The sequence below is a fragment of the Adiantum capillus-veneris genome, chromosome 4 (assembly GCF_014529385.1).
Source record: "Adiantum capillus-veneris isolate H3 chromosome 4, ASM1452938v2, whole genome shotgun sequence".
NCBI classification, from domain to species: domain Eukaryota; kingdom Viridiplantae; phylum Streptophyta; class Polypodiopsida; order Polypodiales; family Pteridaceae; genus Adiantum; species Adiantum capillus-veneris.
The window spans coordinates 76,959,132-76,966,445 of NC_140934.1; positions in this window are offsets into that span (position 1 = coordinate 76,959,132).

The window sequence follows — 7,314 nt, forward strand, 5'->3', positions numbered from 1 at the left end:
AGGAAAGGCTAAAACTCAGGAAATCCCTAAGTTGACACTTGATGAAAAAATTGCTCAAGGAATAGTAGGAGGCTGGTTAAGTCTTGAAGAATGAACCGAGTACGAAAAGGAAGAAAGATGTTTTCACTATCACAACACCATATTAGAGAGTTTGAGACTTTAGAGAGAATTTGGGAATCACCAATGTCTTGAAGATTTGGCCATATGGAAAAATTTCAAACTATTTTTTAAGCCCAAAGCTTTCTACATGGTAGTACTTAAAAATCTCTTTCTAGCCATGCTCTCAAAACTTTGTCTAAGATTTGGCCATGTGGTGAAATCTTGAGCTTGTTTTGAAAGCGGGAATTGGAAAATTCTCAAATTTACTAATGGTGTTTCACACTAAAGGTCACATGAAACGAGATTGTCCTAAGAAAGCACCCAAAGAATCCACAAAACCCACATCTTCGGTTAGTGTCATTAATGAGAAAAATAATTTGTCCCAAGTTTCTGATGATCATCTAGATGAGTCTCTCATGAACTGTTATGGTCATGTGAGTGGTCAACATATTGTGATCTTGTTTGATGCTGGCAATATGCATGATGTGATTAGTAATCCTGTTGTGAAGAGTGCACATTTAAAAGCTATTCCAATGGATCTCACTACGATCTCCGGATTTTCTCCTAGTATGCATCTAACCTAATCTTAAATGTAACTTTAAATCTAACCTAACCCTAAAGCTTAATATAACATTTCAATTCATATTTTCTCTACTTTATCTCTCTCTCTCTCTCTCTCTATTTCTCTTTCTCTTTTTTTTCTCCTCTCTCTCTCTCTCTCTCTCTCTCTCTCTCTTTTCCTCTCTCAATGTGTGTGTCTGCATTCTTTGTTTATGCATGTGTGTGTGTATGTGTTTTTTGTTTATGCATGTGTATACTCTCTCTCTCTCTCTCTCTCTCTCACAAAGACACAATGTGTGTATGTGTGTGTGTGTGTGTGTGTGTGTGTGTGTGTGAGAGAGAGAGAGAGAGAGAGAGAGAGAGAGAGGGAGAGAAAGAGAAAGAGGGGAAGGGAACATGAGAGAGAGAGGAGAGGGAAGGAGCATACCTGGCTCTCCTTCCTCTCCTCGTATGTGTGTGTGTGTGGGGAAGAGAGAGAGAGAGAGAGAGAGAGAGAGAGAGAGGAAGAGAGCGTGGGTTTTCTTGTTTCGCTAGAGCACCGAAACTCAAATATGAGATTTGAGTTTTTGCGCTCTCGGTTTATTTCTTACCTTGTCGGCGTCGCTATGGGCATCGCTATAAGCGTCGCTATGCAAAAAAGAAAATAGCGATGCTCATAGCGACGCCATGGATTTTCACTTTTGAGCGTCGCACTGCGAGCGTCGCTATTGTGAAGTACCTCTTGTAGTATAACAAGGTCAGTGCCTAAACTTGGACCTATGCTTGACATCTTGAAAACAAAACATCGGTCCTCTTTCTATGTGATTGTCCTAGGAAATGAAGAAATGGGAACATCAAGTGGTGGTTTAGCAATGATTCCTCCCTAGGGAAGCGAGCTTCCCACTTCCCTTGTGAACTTGTGCACCCAATTCTTCACTATGTAACCACCATGCCAATGAGAATTTTTTTCTTTTAATCCTAAAAATTGAGACAAGATTCAAAGGACATTGATCACCTATTCTTTTGTACAAGAGGGGTAAGTTCTTGCATAAGCATGGATAGATCAACTAGACCAAGGTCATTTCCATCATCTTCACCAGGTAATAGCATGAAATGTGATAATTTCTTGATCACCTCCATTTGGATTTGTGTGGGCTCTGTCTTACTGCCAAGTGATGCCACCACCTTATGCACTAAGACTTGCACATTCTCAATAGTACATTTTGAAGAGGCAAGCTTAACTTCGTGATTGTGAAACTTTGCCTCTCTCTCTCTCTCTCTCTCTCTCTCTCTCTCTGTCTCCCCCCCCCCCCCCCCCGGTATGCGATCCCCCTCCTTCCATCTTGGTATCCCTTCTCCCTCACTTTCCTTCTTCTTATTTCTTCCCTTTATTCGAATGTTTGCCTTGCAGAGTTTTCGAGCGTCATGGATTTGTAGTGTTTTTTTAGCAAAACTGTGGTAATCTTAAATTTTTTGGCATCTATCAAAGGTATTTCAAAATGTCATTCTCTCTAGGCTATGTTTCATATATTGTTAATTGGCTACAATAGATTTTCCTAGACTACAATTTTCTACTTGCTGTGTTTCTTTTAGTTCCATGCACCCAATGGCATACAACGACATAAATAGTGACATGTTCATAGATGGCACATGTACCTCTACTATCATTTGCAAAGCATGAATCTATATTGCTTCTTAGCAAGGGTAAGGGAGTAGGAAAAGGAGTGGTTGTGCAATCACTACCCCATGAGAAGTTACATAGGAGAGAGAGAGATACTCTAAGGATATCCATCATTTGTGTCAGCCCAGAGCTATCTTTGCCATGTGGGCCATCTATCGGTGATAACATTGACACACTTAGTGCAATAGTAGGCATTATTGTGGTGTGGCCCATACATAACCTAGTAAGAATAGAGTCTTATTTATGTGGTCCATTATCACTATTTTGCCATATCAAACTTAGTAATTATCTACTCTCGTGCCATAAGCGAAAGACCCAAGTATGTCAGCATCTCATTCTTAGGCAAGCGATAGATTCCTAAGGTGCCATTCAATTTAAATTTTACAGACCACTAATATGTAGTGTATGTAGTTTCAACCAACAAGATTTGATCACTTAGGTGTTTGTTAGAACCAAGGGTAAAGCCAAGGCATTACATACACCCTCTAAGTAGATTGTTGGCAAAGGTGCTAGCATGAAACAATCTTCAGGCCCACACACAACAATAAGAAGCAACAATGTGGAGAACGTCCTCGCTCACGAGGAGGTTTTAGAGGTAGAGTGTCTATTTTGACATATAGCTTGACTGTCTTTTCTACATAAATATTTGTCATCATGTCATAATTTGCATACTCTTCTAGGATAAAACATTGTCCAAGAATCAACCATTGGATCCTACAAGCCAAGCTATTGTTCACGTAGAGGAGATATAATCTTAGAATAGGGTGAAAGACAAAGCCTTTATCACAGAGATCAAGCAAGTACTAGAAGGTGCATAAAAAATAGCATCTGTCATGGATGCTTGAGAGTCAGTCGCTGCCTACATCATCGCCTATGTCATCGCCTACATCATCGCTAGAATGCTCTAGAAGAATCTAGAAGGATCTAGAAGATTCTAGAAGTTCTAAAAGTATCAAGGAGATTCTAGAAGTTTCTATAAGCATGTAGAAGATTCCGAAAGAATCTAGAAGTTTCTGGAAAGCTCTAGAAAGTTGAAGAAGGATCCAAAAGGTTCTAGAAGAACTAGAAGGATCAAGAAGTTTCTAGAAGATTCTAACCTCCTCAAGAAGAAACTAGAAAGTCCTAACCTCCTCAAGTAACCTCCTCAAGCACTAGTATAAATAGAGGTCTTGGGCCACAAGCCCCTCAATCTTTCCAACACCAGTTGTGAGCCTCCTATGAGGAAATCCCTCTTCTAGTTCTTATGTTCAAGTCTTGTCCCTGCAATCAAGCCTTGTCTTGTACTCAAGTCATGTAATCCAAGTCTTGTATCTAGCTCTCTTAATAAATTATAAAGTCTTGTAATCAATCTTAAGCTTATCATTAAATCCAAGTTCTTGTACATTGTGAGCGCCTCCTCTTGCTCTCTTCTAGCCCTATATGCGCTCATAACAATTTGGCAAGACTGCCATCTCTTAATCTTCTCAAGCCATCATGGAGCCGACCATGGAAGGTGTCATCAACGCATTGCAAAGCATCCAAGCCCAATTACAAGAACTTCGTGAGAGTAACGCTCAACTTCAAGCAGGGCAACCCCTAATCTTGGGACCGACGTTGCAAAATCTTCAATGTCAAATTCAAGAGCTTCAAGAGACAAGCACACATCAAGCACAAGTTGCAAGATCTAGCTATTCTCAACAACATAAGAAGGAGCCGAAGGTCAGCATGCCTGAAAAATTTGATGGGACTAGATCAAAGTTTAGAGGTTTTCTCCAACAAGTGCGTCTCTTCATTCGAATGCAACAAGAGCATTATCCAGATGATGCCTCTCAAGTAGGCCTTATTGGGACCTTCCTTTGGGGTACGGCTCTTTCCTGGTTTGCTTCCTTACTTGAAAAAGAATCTCCTCTTCTTCATGACTTTGAAGCTTTTGTGCGGGAGTTCTCTGCAACCTTTGAGGATACTGATAGAGCAAGGGTTGCTGAAACCAAACTTAGAAATCTCCGCCAAGGATCAAGACCTGCATCCGTCTATGCATCCGAATTTCAACAGCTCACTTGTGATCTGACTTGGCATGAGGAATATTTCATTAGCCAATTCTGGTGGGGATTAAAGGATGACGTAAAATATCTTTTATTGACTATGCCAAAGGTTTAGATTTCATCTCTCAAGCAATATAATGTGATAATCGACTATTTGAGAGGAGACAAGAGAGGCGTCTTGGGGCACCATTGCGACCCCAAACAGAAGTGACACATAACGTCTACACACCTCAACAGGGCCATGAATCAAGCATTGAGCCCATGCAAATTGATTCAGCACGGTTTTGACCTCTCTCAGCCCAGGAGAAGCAAAGGCGACGCATTAATGGCTTATGTATGTATTGTGGAGAGAAAGGGCACGTAGTTCAATAGTATCCAAGGAAGAGAAGGATGAACGTACTTGAAGGATCTCCTCATAAGATCACTGTCTATACAGATCACAAGAATTTGGAATACTTCATGACATCCCGCGTCTTGAATCGTCGCCAAGCCAGGTGGAGTGGTATCCTATCAAGGTTTGATTTTCTTATCTCTTATAGACTTGGCCGTCAACAAGCTAAGCCAGATGCCTTATCAAGAAGATCCTACCTTGCACCTAGAGAAGGCGATGCAGCATTTGATCAACAAGAGTCAGTGATTTTGAAACGTGAGCAGCTTAAGCTAAACGCTACCATGAGCCAAGCTCCTGAAGATTCTACTTTTCTTTCTAAGGTGAAGACACAAATTTCCAAAGACCCACTTGTTCAAAATATTAGACAACAACTACAAGGACAAGAGGTTAATGAGGACTAATTTACTATAAGGGTCTTCTCTATATTCCGCCAAGACCAACACACTTGGAGGTACTTCAACAACTGCATGATCTTCCATCAGCAAGGCATTTTGGGGTTAATAAGACAATTGAGCTTCTCCTCGTGACTTTTGGTGGCCTCAAATGTGGAAGCTTGTCAAGGAGTATGTAGGTACTTGTGACACTTGCAATAGATCAAAGGCCCCTCGTCATTGTCCTCATGGGTTACTCCATCCCTTGCCCATTCCAACCAAACCATGGTCATCCATCTCCATGGATTTCATTGTAGAGCTACCCTTGTCACAAGGATTTGACTCCATTTTAGTAGTCGTGGATCGGTTTACAAAAATGGCACACTTCATTCCAACCACTAAAAACATCACCAGCGAAGGTATGTCCAAACTCTTTCTACAACGTATCTATCGTTATCATGGATTACCGGATGACATAGTTTCTGATTGAGGCCCACAATTCATCTCTAGCTTTTGGAAAAGCTTATTCAAGCTACTCGGAGTACAAATCAACCTCTCCTCAGCCAATCACCCACAAAGTGATGGACAAACAGAGAGAGTAAATCAAGTTTTGGAACAATATCTCCGCTCTACTATCAATTATCACCAGGACAATTGGGTTGAGCTCCTATCGCTAGCAGAATTCTCCTATAATAACAATTTCCATGCCTCCACCCGTCACACTCCATTCTTTGCTAATTATAGTCAACATCCCAAACAGGATATCCACAGACACTATCAAGTCAAGAATCTAGCTACTATTCATCTTACACAACAATTATCTGCAATTCACAAAGAACTTACAATTCATATCAAAGAAGCTCAATCCAAGTATAAGGAAAGTGCAAATCTCCATTGCATGCAACATCCAAAATACAAAGAAGGGGATAAAGTGTGGCTCCTCCGACGTGATTTGCATTCATCTCGTCCCTATCAAAAGCTTGATTATCGAAGGGTTGTTTAAAATTATCTGTCAAGTCAATCCAGTCACCTATCGACTCCGATTGCCCTCATCCATGAAAATCCATCCGGTCTTTCATGTCTCAGTCCTAGAAGGGGATAAAGTGTGGCTCCTCCGACGTGATTTGCATTCATCTCGTCCCTATCAAAAGCTTGATTATCGAAGGCTTGGCCTGTTTAAAATTATCTGTCAAGTCAATCCAGTCACCTATCGACTCCGATTGCCCTCATCCATGAAAATCCATCCGGTCTTTCATGTCTCAGTCCTAGAACCTTGTCACACATCTAAGATCCCAGGAAGAGGCCAACAATCACCTCCTCCGGTTGAGATTCAAGGACATGACGAATATGAGGTCGAGAAAGTCCTAGATTCTTGAGTTTTGCGTGGCAGGTTACAGTACTTGGTGCATTGGAAAGGCTATGATGTTAGTGAACGAATCTGGGAACCAGCACACAATCTACAGCATGCATCTCTCAAAGTCCAAGAGTTCCATCAATAACATCCATGGAAGCCCAACTCAAGGAACACCACTGCTCCTAATGTCATGGATGCTTGAGAGTCAGTCCCTGCCTGCATCATCGCCTACATCATCGCTAGAAGGCTCTAGAAGATTCTAGAAGTTCTAAAAGTATCAAGGAGATTCTAGAAGTTTCTAGAAGCATGGAGAATATTTCGAAAGAATCTAGAAGTTTTTGGAAAGCTCTAGAAAGTTGAAGAAGGATCTAGAAGGTTCTAGAAGAACTAGAAGGATCAAGAAGTTTCTAGAAGCATGGAGAAGATTCAGAAAGAATCTAGAAGTTTCTGGAAAGCTCTAGAAAGTTGAAGAAGGATCCAGAAGGTTCTAGAAGAACTAGAAGGATCAAGAAGTTTCTAGAAGATTCTAACCTCCTCAAGAAGAAACTAGAAAGTCCTAACCTCCTCACGTAACCTCCTCAAGCACTAGTATAAATAGGGGTCTTGGGCCACAAGCCCCTTAGTCTTTCCAACACTAGTTGTGAGCCTCCTATGAGGAAATCCCTCTTCTAGTTCTTACGTTCAAGTCTTGTCCCTGCAATCAAGCCTTGTCTTGTACTCAAGTCATTTAATCCAAGTCTTGTATCTAGCTCTCTTAATAAAGTATTAAGTCTTGTAATCAATATTAATCTTATCATCAACTCCAAGTTCTTGTACATTGTGAGTGCCTCCTCTTGCTCTCTTCTAGCTCTACACGC